At 56.9% G+C, this 12519-nt stretch overlaps 1 protein-coding gene across 5 annotated transcripts in view; it reads right to left on the reverse strand.

Moving 5' to 3' along the window:
* Nucleotides 1–6388, reverse strand: part of ZBTB46 (zinc finger and BTB domain containing 46) — a 58380-nt gene extending 51992 nt beyond the window's left edge. For 2 of the 5 annotated variants that reach the window (XM_084538193.1, XM_084538188.1), the window contains exon 1: nucleotides 6319–6388. The gene's annotated coding sequence lies outside the window, so the exon portion shown is untranslated. Of the gene's footprint in view, nucleotides 1–1841; nucleotides 1866–4127; nucleotides 4268–5549; nucleotides 5652–6318 lie in introns of those variants that run through there. The other 3 variants (XM_084538190.1, XM_084538189.1, XM_084538191.1) reach the window with 3 other exon arrangements.
* Nucleotides 6389–12519: the final 6131 nt, after the last annotated feature.

The following is a 12519-nucleotide window of genomic DNA, read 5'->3' on the forward strand; positions in this document are numbered from 1 at the left end:
TGCCATGCTGTGACAGCGACAGAGCAGGAGGCACCTTCCCCACAGGGCGCCACGCACGCCACTAGTCCTGAATGTTCCCGTGCGCCGGTACTTCCATCCCGTGCTCCCTCTGCTTTTCACCATTTCCCCATAATTTCCAGCCCCATCCACGTGCCCATCCCTCCAGCACGGCCACTGGTTTCGCTGCTTGGGGTCTGAGCCCTGCTCTCCCCATCCCCAGCCTGGTGCAGAAGGGGAGGAACAGACCCAGTGCCACCGAGCGCGATAAGAACATGGGAAAGCCCACTGAAGTTTAAAATCAAGCTTCTTTCGGGGTACGAGGCTTAAATCTGGTGATCCCAAAAAATATAAGAAGGCAGCTACATACCTATTTGCTAGGATAGCAGCAGGGATTAAAGGCACCCTGAAAAAAGCTGGCTGCCTATGGCTAGCACGAAACTTACCTGTCCGAGCGATGCTAGCGCCCACGAGATCTGAGCTGCCACTTAAAAGAAAGGAGCCACAAAAATAACCCATGCAAAAGCCCTCACGCTTGCGTATCTGATAGCCAAAAACCAACTCAGAAAGCACCTCAGGAAAAGCAAGTGAACAGCAGGCTCACCACGCTGGGAATTGCCCTGAAGGGCGCTTCCCCCAAAATAACGCTCTCAGCGGCTTTTTCGCTAGGGGATCTTTGGTGAAGTTCCCAAACCCGGCGCGTAAGAGCAGAGGGAGGCCAAGAAGGAGGAAGCATCAAAATGTAACTTTGAAAGAGAAGTGCCATGGCGGGAGGAGCCGAGAACGGCACCTAAAGGCAGAAAAGGGATCAGGAATGACCCAAGAGCAAAAATCGAGCAGGGTAAAACCGAAGATGACGGTCGAGGGGCTCTGTGAGCAATCTGAATTTGCTTCTGTAATTCCTACTGCAAGCCCTTCATGCCTTGGGTGAGCCCCCACTTTGTACTTTTTTAGTATGAATCTTTTCTTTTTTCCCTTCCCTACCGTAGCCGATCAAACCGAGAGGCAGAAGGAAGCCAAGGAGGACAGGCAGGTAGCAAGAAGGAATTCAATCGGCTGCTTTTATATTTAGGCACCACCTCGCTCTCCAGCCCGACGGGGCTGTTGGGAGTGCTGCATCCTGATGACTTCGTTTATCAGTGCTTAAATTAGTCGGGTGTCGGGTTTGGGTATTTTAAGCCCCTAATGGCTAATACAGACCATCGATCCCTCCGCTTCCCTCCAGCAGCGTGTTAGGGCGAAAGGCGCAGGTTTTGGGGATCCTTTCATCAAGGAGCCAGCTAACGGCCGGGAATATCAGCTCGCTTTCTGCAGAAACCTTCAGCACGCGTTGGGAAACACCAGAAAGAAAAGTAGCTCGGGTGGAATAAGCAGTTTGTTCAATAAATAAAGAGGGAAAAAAAAAATATAACCAGGAATTGAAGCGCTCCCAGGTATAAACATATTCCTTAATATGTAAAACCCTACTCACTTTTCTAAGTAGGGTTCTTAAGCAGCTCAGTTCTTGGCACACACCCCGACATTCTTGTTACTAAGTTTATTTTAATCCATACCCAAGCTGGTAGCTGCGTTTGTCGAATATTTCTGAGGCCTCGGTGCCTCGTTATAGGAAAAACGGAGTTGGGGTCTCCTGTAGGGCCAACGCGAGGCAACCGCCAGCGTTTGCAGGACGTTTTCCTTCTTGTCCACGCGAATACCCGAAGTAACGGGACAGGAAGGCTCACAGCTGCATGGGCTGGGATAAAAGCTAGCCACGTCCCAAAAAGCAGGGCAAAAAGGTCGGGTTTGGTACCTGTTAGGTGCCCGTAAAGCCCTGCAGGAAATAATTCACGGCGTGCCCTTACCTCGTGGAGCACGTCTGCAGCTCACAGTCGGTGCCGAGGAGCTCACCCTGCCTGCAAAGCGCTCAGAAAGCGTCCAAACCCGGCATCTCGGGACCAGTCAGAACAAAAAAAAAAAAGAAAAAAACCTGCTGCTTCTTCAACACAGAGGCGTGAGAGAAACGTAAAGAAACTGCTCAGGAAACAGCTGCCCGCGGCTATCTTCGCAGGGACAGAAAACCCCCAAAAATCTCGTGGGAAATTCGGGGAGGGCCGCGGGCCAGCTCGAGCTTACTAAGAGCGAGGAGGCTGAGCACAGCTCTGACTTTTCATGGCTTTGCCAGCCAGCACAGAGGTGACTATTTAGAAGAGGTGACTAAATGCTGGCACCCGGGCAGGGGAATCTGACGTGGGGCAGCGTGGCCCCAGAGATGAACACAGGATGGGAACTGAATCCCGAGCAGCTGTCCTACAAACCAGGCACTGCTGTGCATCCCAGCACACCGAGGCAGGGCACGGGAAGGTGTTAGGCTGAAAGGGAAGAGCCTAAAGAAACCCTACAAGGAGAGGTGTGTGTGGTTGTATTCCTCGTGCACCGAGGGTCTGGTGGGAAGCGAGAAAAATCCCGTCCCCAGGGGTCTTGTAGGGTAAGGGGGCTGCAGCTCAAACCTAGTGCCAAGAGAAACAGAGAGGAGGGAATAAATACAAGTTTTTAAGGCAAGAAGGTGAAATTTTAACCCTGAGCTCTGAGAGCGTCGCTGTCCTTGGCCACACACCAGGAAAAAGGTGGTGGAAGCTCCCCTGGGGGCAGGCAGCGCGCCCCCAGCTCCCCCCCGGGACGCCTCCCTCGGCTCCTCAACGCTTTGAGGTTCAAATATCACGGGTGCAGAACACAGGTAAATATAAAAATTATATTTAAAAATATCCCGGGTGGTGATAAGGCAAAAAGCAAAATATAAAGCTGGTATTAATCCCTTTGTGCCAAGTGTCAGAATTTCCCAGCCAGGAACGGACATGAGCTTAATAAATTAAATAAAGCACATATGGGATACCCACAGGAACCGCAGGAGGAAGAAAAAAAAAAAACAGGAATGCTTTTTTATCAATTTTGGGGGAGCCCAGAGAGAGCGACAGAGCTCGGGAGCAGGCAGCAGGAACATCCAGGGGAAAAAAGTCCCGGGGAAGGCTGAGCTGTTTATGAAATAATTCGGCCCTGAAAGCAGGCGGGAATAGTTTGGGTTGGGTGTCAGCCTGCTGGAAGGACAGGAAACTTCGCTGCGAGACTTCAAAAACACCCATCTAAAACCAAAACAAGAAAAGAAAAAAGCAAACCAAGAACTCCACGCCAGTGGCTAGGGAAGGAGAAGAGATTTCAGGATGTGCCCAACCTCGCAGCAACACGGCACCAGGGGAAAAGGAGGCGAATTAGCAGCAAATAACAGATCCTTCACTTCTCCTCCCAGCAGAGGACTGGGGGGGGGCTGTTGCTGAACTGGTTTTCCTCCGAGCACTTCCAGTTATAAAGAAAAAAGAAAAAAAAGCAGCAAACCTCTCGCAAAGAACATCCCCGCTGTTGTACAACTGTCCCAGAAAACAAAGACCACGGGGAGCAAGTGGCCCATTTTCCTCAGCCTCCCAGAGCCCCGCGTCCAGGTCAGGTTTCCGAAGGCTCGGCCGCGCGCTCTTGCGAACCAAGCAGCAATTAAAGGCTCCGGGGAAGGGCTCGACGTGGGAATTATTACAAATTCTCACTATATCCCCTTTCCCCGGACCCTAAAACCGCCCCGATTACAGCTGCGAGTTCAGCTGCAAGCGCGTTTCCCCCTCCTGGCCAAGCCGTATGAAACCCAAAGCTGATTTTTTTTTTTTTTCCCCCCCCCCGTTTCAGTCCCATCCCATCCCACCCGTGCACCAAACCCAAAAATCCTCACACCAACACCACGCTCGGCACCCCCACGACGGCGCCGCTGCAGCTCGCTGCCATCCCCACACCCGTTTCTCGCCAGTTTTCCCCCCCCCAAAAAAAAAAAACACCTTAAAGCAACAAATCCTCGCCGCACGCTGAAAATATCGTGACTAATAATACACTCCACCCATTTTTCCCCCCCCCCCCCCCCCCTCCATCACCGAAGATTTCCAAATACAAAACTTGACGAGCAGCGAGCCGGAGAGAATTTAAGAGCAGCGATGGTAAATCCTATTTCCGAATAAAAGGGGTTTAAAAAAAATAAAATAAAATAAAAGGTGAGCGAGGGACGGAGAGAAGCAAAAAAGCCACCCGGGCGTTGCGAGCTCCTTCCTCGGCGTTACCTTTTTCCTCGCTCTTCTGGGGTAACCCGAGCTTTTCCTTCCAATCCCCGAGGAACCCAAAAAAATTGAAAAAGCGACCAGAAAGGTAAAATCCTCCCTCTCCCCGTCCAGAAAACAGAGCGGCTCCGCTGCCGAGGCATTCAAGCAAGAAAGACTTGATGGAGTTGGGAGAGCCGGGACAGGATCCGGAGGCGATGCCGGGGAGCAGCCGAAACGCTCGGCACGGTTCGGGTACAGGTGCCTGCCCAATTAACGAAGCTCCCGCTAACGACCCCGTGCCTCTCGCCAAGCCGAAAGGTGGAGATGGCAAGAAGAAAAAAGGAGGAAGCCGGCTGAGGAGAGTCCGAGTCGCCTTTGTTTTCTCCTTGCCTGGGCAGGTGCCGAGAGAGGGGGAAAAAAAACGGGGGGGGGGTCCCGTGGGGCGCTCGGTGTCCCCGAGTCCCCGTCCCGAAAAGCGGCTCCGGGGCTGAGTTCTCAGGGACTTGGTGGAGGGCTCGGGGAGGGGACGGGGACACCCAGGGGTGGGCAGGGAGGTGGCACGACCCCGCACCCCGAGCCCGCCGCCGCCGTCACCCGCTCGGGGTTGGGGAGGGGACCCCCCCCCCGACCCCGCGTCCCCCCTTTCCCCGGTGACTCGGTGCACTTGTCACAGAGCCGGGAAAGCCGCCTCCACCCGCCCCGAAAAGCGGCGTTGGGGTTTAAAAAAAAAATAATAATAAAAATAATAAATAAAATTAAAAAAAAAAAATAAATGGTAAGAAATGAAATAATCCCAGGGTCACTTCCCCCGGCTCGGCAATTAAAATGGAGGCGAGGCCGGGCGGGCTGCGGCTGGCTTTAGGGGGAGACAATAAACCCAAAACAGGCCTGGCTTTAAAAGAGAGGGGGGGGGTGAGGGGGGGGGAAATAATAAAATAAATAAATAAAAGGAATAAATAAATAAAAAAGAGAAGGGAAGGAGCGGATCGCAGCGTGCGCCTCACCACTGCCCGTGGGTGTCCCCCCCCCCCCTTTCCCTTTGCAGCCCCGGGGTTGGGCTCCCCGCGAGGTCCCGCTGCAAGTTGTGGGGTGGGGGCCGGGGAGAGGAAGGCTTTGGAGCCCCCCCCCAAAAAAAAAAAAAAAAAAAACACACAAAAAAAAAACCCTGAAAGCCCAAATCTTTCCCCCCCCCCCCCCTCCACTCCACTCCCCCACAAGGGGCTCCCCCCCTGGGGGGGGGGTGGGGGGGGCTCGGGGCGGGCTCGGAGCTCCGTCGGGTGTTGACGCAGCAGAAATTACCGGCTGGAAAATTCCCCTTTCGGAGAGGGGACGGGGAAAAAAAAAAATAAAAAAAAAATAAAAAAAATAAAAAAAAAAATAAAAAAAATAAAAAAGGGGGGGGGACAAGGGGGAAGGGAGGGACCTAAGGGGGTTAAACCCTGCCTTTGGGGGGGGGCTACCCCCCTTCCTCCTCCTCCTCCTCTTCCTCTTCTTCTTCTTCTTCTTCGTTTTCTTCTTCCAAGCACTGAGGGGGGGGGACACGGGGACACAGAGGGGGGGGCACAAACAGTGGGGGGGGGACACTGAGGGGAGGGGGGGGAAGGGGAGGGACAAGGGGACACACACCAAAGGGGGGGGGGGGGACAGAGGCAGTGGGAAAGGGGACACCGGGGAGGGGGGGGGGGATGACACGGGGGGGGGGCGACACAGCGGGGGGGTCACCGGGTTGGGGGGGGGGGGGACACTAGAGGAGGGGTCAGGGACGGGGAAAGGGACACGGGGGGGGGTGTAGACACCGGGGGGGGTCACACACGTTGGGGAGGGGGTCACAGGCACCGGGGGGGGGTCGTGGACACCGGAGGGGGGGTCACACACATTAGGGGGGGGTCATAGACATCGGGGGGGGGGGTCGTAGGCACCGGGGGGGGGGTCACAGGCACCGGGGGGGGTCCACACACATTGGGGAGGGGGTCGTAAGCACCAGGAGGGGGTCATAGGCACCGGGGGGGGGGTTCGTGGACACTGGGGGGGGGTCCACACCCCCCGTGCCCCCCCCCCTCCTCCCTCTGACAATGCCCCCGGCGATAACCAACGGGGCGGCGCCCGGGCACGGCCCCGGGGGGGGGCTTAACGGAGATGGGGAGGGGGTTAACGGGGAAATTTTGGGGTGGGGGGGGGACGATAATAACGGGGGGGGGGCGGCCCCGCTTACCTGAGCCCCGCGGAGCGGCCGGAGCGCGCGGGCGCCGTCGGTCACCGGGGGCGGGAGGGGGCGGGGGGGGGGGGTGTGGGGGGGAAGGGGGGGGGGAAGCGGCGGATGGGGAGGGAGGGAGGGGGGGGGGAGAAAAAAAGGGGGAGGGGGAGGGGGGGGGCACCCGGGCGCGCTCCCGCCGCTCCCTCGGGCGCGCGGGGCGCGGGCCCGCGGCGGGCAAAGGGGGGGGGGGGAAGGGGGCGTGGCCTCGCGGCGCGTGCCGCCGCCTGTCCCCGCCCCCTCGTGGCGGGAAGGTGGGCGGTGATTGGCTGGCGCGCGGCGCGGGTTGAGGTGAGGCCACGCCCTCGGCTCCGCCCCCTTCGATCCTCGGCTCCGCCCCCTGCTTGCGCCGGGGGAGCGGGGGCGCCGCCGGCGGCTGTGGCACTGCCGGACACCGGAAGTGAGGGAGAGCAGAGGAGATGAGGAGGGGGGGGGCGCGCGCCCGGGGCTGCGCAGCGCGGGGCATGATGGGACGGCGCGGGGCCGAGCCCTGAGGGGAGCTGAGGGGCTGGGTCCTCCAAAGCCCCCCCCCCCCCCCCGGGCCGGGCTCGGTGTGGCTGTGAGGGGGCTGTGCCCGGCGCCCCCGTGGTCCTGCCGAAGCAGGAGCTGCTGAGGGTGTTGTGCTAAGAGTCACCAAGCACCACCGTGCCCTAAAAGTGTGGAAATTAACGCCACAGGGTGTAAAATCCGCCCCCACTCCCCCCTCAATAAACGCCCCCCCGGGGTTTGGAGCTCCCCTCACGGTTTCTTTCCCCTCATCCCGAGCAAGCTTCAGTGTCCCTGTGGGGAGTGCCCTTCATTTCCAGTCACCCCGCGGGTGTTTTCCAGCCCTGTAAAAAGCACCAAAATCCCCTTTTTTTGCACCCAAAATGCTCAGTCCATGTGGAACCGTCCCGCTGCACGCTGCGGGGCTGGGATCCTCGCACGCCTCTTCGAGGCTCCACACCGAAACGTGAAGCATTGCTACAGGGACCGGTGGAAATCGGAGCTATACCTCTAGTCAAGTTTATCTTTTCTATATCAAATCCATCACATAAAACCTGCTGCTATAAGCCCCTTCCCCATCCCTGCTCCTCGGTTTGAGCCCACCCCACCACCCCACAGCCACCCGCGCCCCTTCGGTTTTTCTTCCTGCCCCGTGTTTCTTCCTCAGGTCTTTTCTGGCAAAAAAAAAAAAAAAAAAAAAAAAAAAGATTGTGGATCTCGCTGTGTTATCCAGCAGCAGCCGGGACACGGCCCCACGAGCCCTCCAGGAGGGCAGGGTGGTGTTGTGCCTGGGGCTGCTCCCCCCACAGGCTTCAAACAGCTTGGGAAGGTTTCGTATTTTTCTGCCATTAAGGTTTTATATTCTTTTGCCATGAAGGTTTTGTATTCTTTTGCCATCGCGTGTAGCTCCGTCCCCTCCCTAATGAGGAGCGTGTATTGTGTTTTAGGTAAATACCGCAATTACTCAGCCTGTCCTTAGGAGAGAGGTGGTTTCTCCTCATTAAAAAGGAAAAAAAGCACATGGGAAAAAAGAAGAGAAAGGGGGAAAGGAGAAACTGGAGGAAAAATCAGTGTGGCTCACGCGGTTTTGGTGTGCAAATCGCCATGAACAAGATGTGAGAGGAGCGGCGAGGAGCATGGCCATGGACATCTTTTGGAGGAATATCAGGGACCGCATGTGTCCAGGCTGAATCGAGGCCCTTTACGTGCCCCCCTTCCCAAACTGTGTCACCCATCTCCTCAAGGACTTTTCCAGCTTTTAGCCTCAGGGGAAGTAGGTAGAAGTCATGTTCCCCGACTTCTTACCAACATTCACGCATGTTGGTGAATTCTGCGGGCTGCTGAGTGCCCGTGGCTGGGATCTTTCAGGAGAAAACCCTAAGGAAGGCATCCGTGCCCGCAGCCAGCCCTGCCGTGCTCCTTGGGGTCGGGAACGGCACCGGGGGAAAGCTGCAGGACTCTGATTGCAGATCCTGCGTTCAGCACTGCCCTGTCTCACACCCATCTCGGTTGTCGGGGATTTTGCGTTTAATAAATAAATTTGATTTCTTGTGTCTTTTTCATGTGGTTGGTTCGGAAGTGTGCTGAAAAAGCCACGTTGCCTAATTACTCCGGTTTTGTTTTGCCTTTTTTTTTTTTTTTCTTTTGTTTCTCTACAAAATTGTGTAGAGGAAATAGAGGTGCAAAAAGATCCTGAGAGATCTGTGGTCTGCAAGCTCTGCTTGCCAAGATCCCCTTTTTGTTTCCACGCGGCTGTTCCGCGTGCTGGAGATGTGAATCTCCATCACCAAAGCCTGCTCTTTCCTAACCCGTGCAGGAAGGAAACAATTTCGCAGGGCTCTGCTCCTGCCCCGTGCCTCAGCCCCGGAGCCCTGAACATCCCGGGACCATCAGCCAAGCCCAGGGCAGCTCCCAGCTGCTGAAAGAAAGGGTTAAGGGACCCACATTCCTGTCCCTATTGCTCAGGACCAAAGGTCAGCGGGGTTTTTTACCACGAAGGAAGGGAGGGAGGTGGTGTGCAGCCCTGACCAGGTCATTTTAGGAGTGAACCACATCTGAGGCGAGCTAATGAAGCCGTGTTTGTCTCTCTCTCTCGCATGCTCATACTCCCAGTCGGTGCTTGGCGAGTTGGAATTCCTGCCCTAGTGGGAGTGAGCATGTCGATTGTATTTTTTCCATGATGTGTATTGAGGCATTTGCTAGGTTGTGGGAGTAAACACTTGGGGGAATTCTCCATGAGCTAGCGAGGGCAAGTCACAAGCCTACTAAATATGGTGAATGGAGCCTGAAAAAAAAAAAATAATAAAAAAAAACACAACACACAAACCCTGGAGAATAAAACTCCCTCTTCCCACCCAGCTCCCCACCACCGCCACCCCTGCCTGCGCTTTCTCATTATCTCGCTCTGCTCTTTGACTGCTGGCCGGGCAAATCCATTCCCATTTGCACACCGGGGAGCAGCAGGAAATGCTCCCAGGTCCGTAAATACCGGAGGGGGTGAGAGATGATGTTCATGTGCAAAGTATTTGGCCCGCCGCATCCCGCTGACCTCCTTCGGTGCTGCTCTGGCCGGGGACTGGCCGGGTTCACGAGCAGTTGATCATTAATGCTCCAGAAATGCCTTCCCCTTCCAGCCCCGCGGTGGGGAAGCGTCCAGGCAGGGCTGAGCACGGCTCCTGGGACTGGTGGAGGATCGTGGATCCCGCTGCTGGTGGCACGGGGACAGGGTGCTCGGGGTGCCCAGAGCAGCGTTGGGATCCTCCAACCCCGTCAGGGAGCCTGGGGTCATCCTGGGGATATTTTGGGTCCCAGCAGAGCCACCCCTGGGGGCCAAGCCCATGCAGATGGGGCTCTGCCCCATGGATGCTGCTCACCTCCACCAGGGTTTCTCCCTGCTGCATTTTACACCTGAGCACTGCTCGTTCCTTTAGCTCCCCTTGTGCCTTCAGCCCCTTTGGAAATGGGCACATCCATGGGGATCCCAAATGGGATCCAACTCGAGCCCCAGCCAGGGACGGTGCCCTGACGATGCGCTCATCCTTAAAGTCTGCCTTGCCTCTCCATCAAGCGAAAGCATCCCGAACTACTTGATGGTTGAGAGAGGTTCAGCCGGAGTTTATTCTTCTGCTTGCAAAGCTTTTGTTTTCCCGAGAACCCAAACAAATTGCAGGGCTGTGTCCGAGCCCGTTGTTTGATGCAGGCTTTATAAATAGCGTGTGATGCGAAAAACGCAGAAGCAACAGTTGAAATATATATAACTGCCCGAGGCTGGGGAGTGTGGTTTTGGGTTCAGCCCGCCAACTGGTAGCTCGCCTAACAATTTAGGCCACATTTGAGGTTTATCTAGGTTAAATATGGTTAAAGCCAGATTTTACTCTCGCTTGCTCGGAGCCCTGGCTGCCCCTGATGGGCAGGAGCAGAATGGGAGACGGGAGATGGGAAAAGGGAGATGGGAAAAGGGAGATGGAGATGGGAAAAGCTCCAAGGGGCTGGAGCCGCCTCCCTCCCACAGCCCCTCTGTGCCCTGCCGGAGCAGCCAGGGCTCAGCCCCATCCCTGTGTTTCATCCCCACGGCCCCAAATTTGTTCTGGGTCCCAGGGGCTGGCAGTGCCTGGAACGGAGCCGCAGGGCAGCAGCAGCTCGATGTGGCTGCTCCCCACTTGAAAACACAATAAATGAGAACCCCGGCAAGGCATCCCGAAGTGTTATTAAAGAAATAAGCAGCATTCTGCACCATATCAGAATTATTCAATCGCTCGTCAAGAGGAGCCATGTGGCTGTCGATAAACTCGTTGGCATCGCAGGCGCTCGCCCTGGGTCTCAGGAGGGTGAGCACCCTGCCACAAAACGGGGTCTGACCCGATTTCCACCATCAATGGGAAACCAGCCCCCACCTGGATAAATCCCAAGCAGGATCTGTGCAGGTGGGGACAGGGACAGGGATGGGGACAGTGCCAAACGCCCCTCCTGCAAACCCGGGGTCTGCGACCACCAGGGACACAGCCCAGAGGCAATCACAGCAGCAGAGGGGCTGTGCAGGGGACATCTTCATCTTTTTTTTTTCTCACTGTTTTCAGCTCTTCCAACCCCTTTTAAAAATGTCCACGCTCTCTTCCCCGCTGCTCTCTGAGCCTAACCTACTTGCTCTCATTACTCCTCTGCTCACCGGAGCACTCGGCGCTGCGCTAACTCCTCTCGGCACAAAGCCTCCCTGCACGAGCCCCTCCAGCTCCCCGACCCTTCCCGAGCTTGAATTCCTGCCCTCGATTCTTGCATCCGACCCCGGTTCAAACGGCCCCGCAGTGCCTCTGCTCTCTGTTCCCGCAGGATCGCTGCGCGCCCGCCTGAGACCGCGCTTCATCTTTTCTTCCACCCGGCAAAAGCAGCATCAGAGCTGCCACGCTGCAAGGGAAGAGGGGAAAAAAGAAAATCTCCTCCACGAGCAGGGGCTGGGGAAGGAGCAGGGCACAGCCCCAGCCCCGCACGGAGCGGGTCGATGCCGCCCGTCCCCGCTGGTGGTACCGGGGGTCACCGCAGCCGGGGAGCCCTGGTGATGCACCCAAGGGTGCCCGGAGCCACCCAGCGTGGAGCCACTGCTGTGACCCCCCCCCCAAATCCTCTCTGCCTTCCCCACCCGAGCCCGGGCAGGAGAGCAGCACACGCCATGTGTTTTGGGTTTAATCTGCAGGGAAATCTTCACACCCTCCTTTGCTCTTTTCCTCGGCAGCCTGGCGGCGCGTCACCTCCGTGGGGGCAGGTGCCCATCTGTCAGCGGTTGCAGTTTTTAAACATTTTCCTCCCTCCCTCCTCCTCCTCCTCCTCTTCCTCCTCCTCCTTCATCACCGAGGGCCTGCGCAGCCACCTCTGCTCCCCCTCTGCTGACCCCAAGGGGCACCCCAAATTTCTCCGGGCATTTACCACGGGCGCAGCACCCACAGCACGGGCACAGGGCAGGGTGTGGAGGTTCGGTACCGGTGCTGGTGCTGGTGCCAGCCAAAATTTGCCTCCCCCGACCTCCAGCAAGGGCAGACGCAGCGGGATTGGGGCGCACAGCCTTGCACAAGCGTGAGCAAACACGTGTCTGCCCGGGGCCGGAGCCACGGCTGATAAGGGCAGGGTGAAGGCAGGTTGCCTCCTCTCTGCGCGGGGTTAGAAGGGGTATAGCCTGCATCCGTGCAGATGCGAGCTTGTTTATTCGTACCAGATAGTTTGATGGCTTTATCTGATCGCAGGTTTTCCTGAGGAAGGAAGGGTGAGTCTGAGTCACTTGAAAATGGGGGCCCTTCAGCTCTGGGTAAAGGCTGGTGGGGCCACGGACGTGCGCAAGGGACGTGCCCCCGCTGCTGGCTGCTCCCCAGCTCGTGCTCCACAGCCACGGAGGGGGACGCGCTGGCTGTTAATTGACACCGCGGTCATTAAGGGATGCAAATCCGAGGTGAACACCCGGGGATGAGGAGGGGATGGCAGCGGGGATGGATGGGACCCCCCAGCCGGAGGCGGCGCGGGATCCGTCTGGTGCCTGCGTCCGTCGGGAGTGCGGAGGGCAGCAAACGGTGCCCTGGGTGCAGCGAACGCCATCACGAGAGAATTGCAAGCACGAGATAAATCCTAGGAGAAAGTGATAAAGCCGACAGAGAGCCAGGTTCATGCCCTCCTGGAAGAAAACCCAGCTAATTG

The sequence above is a fragment of the Aythya ferina genome (assembly GCF_964211825.1).
Source record: "Aythya ferina genome assembly, chromosome: 16".
NCBI lineage: Eukaryota > Metazoa > Chordata > Aves > Anseriformes > Anatidae > Aythya > Aythya ferina.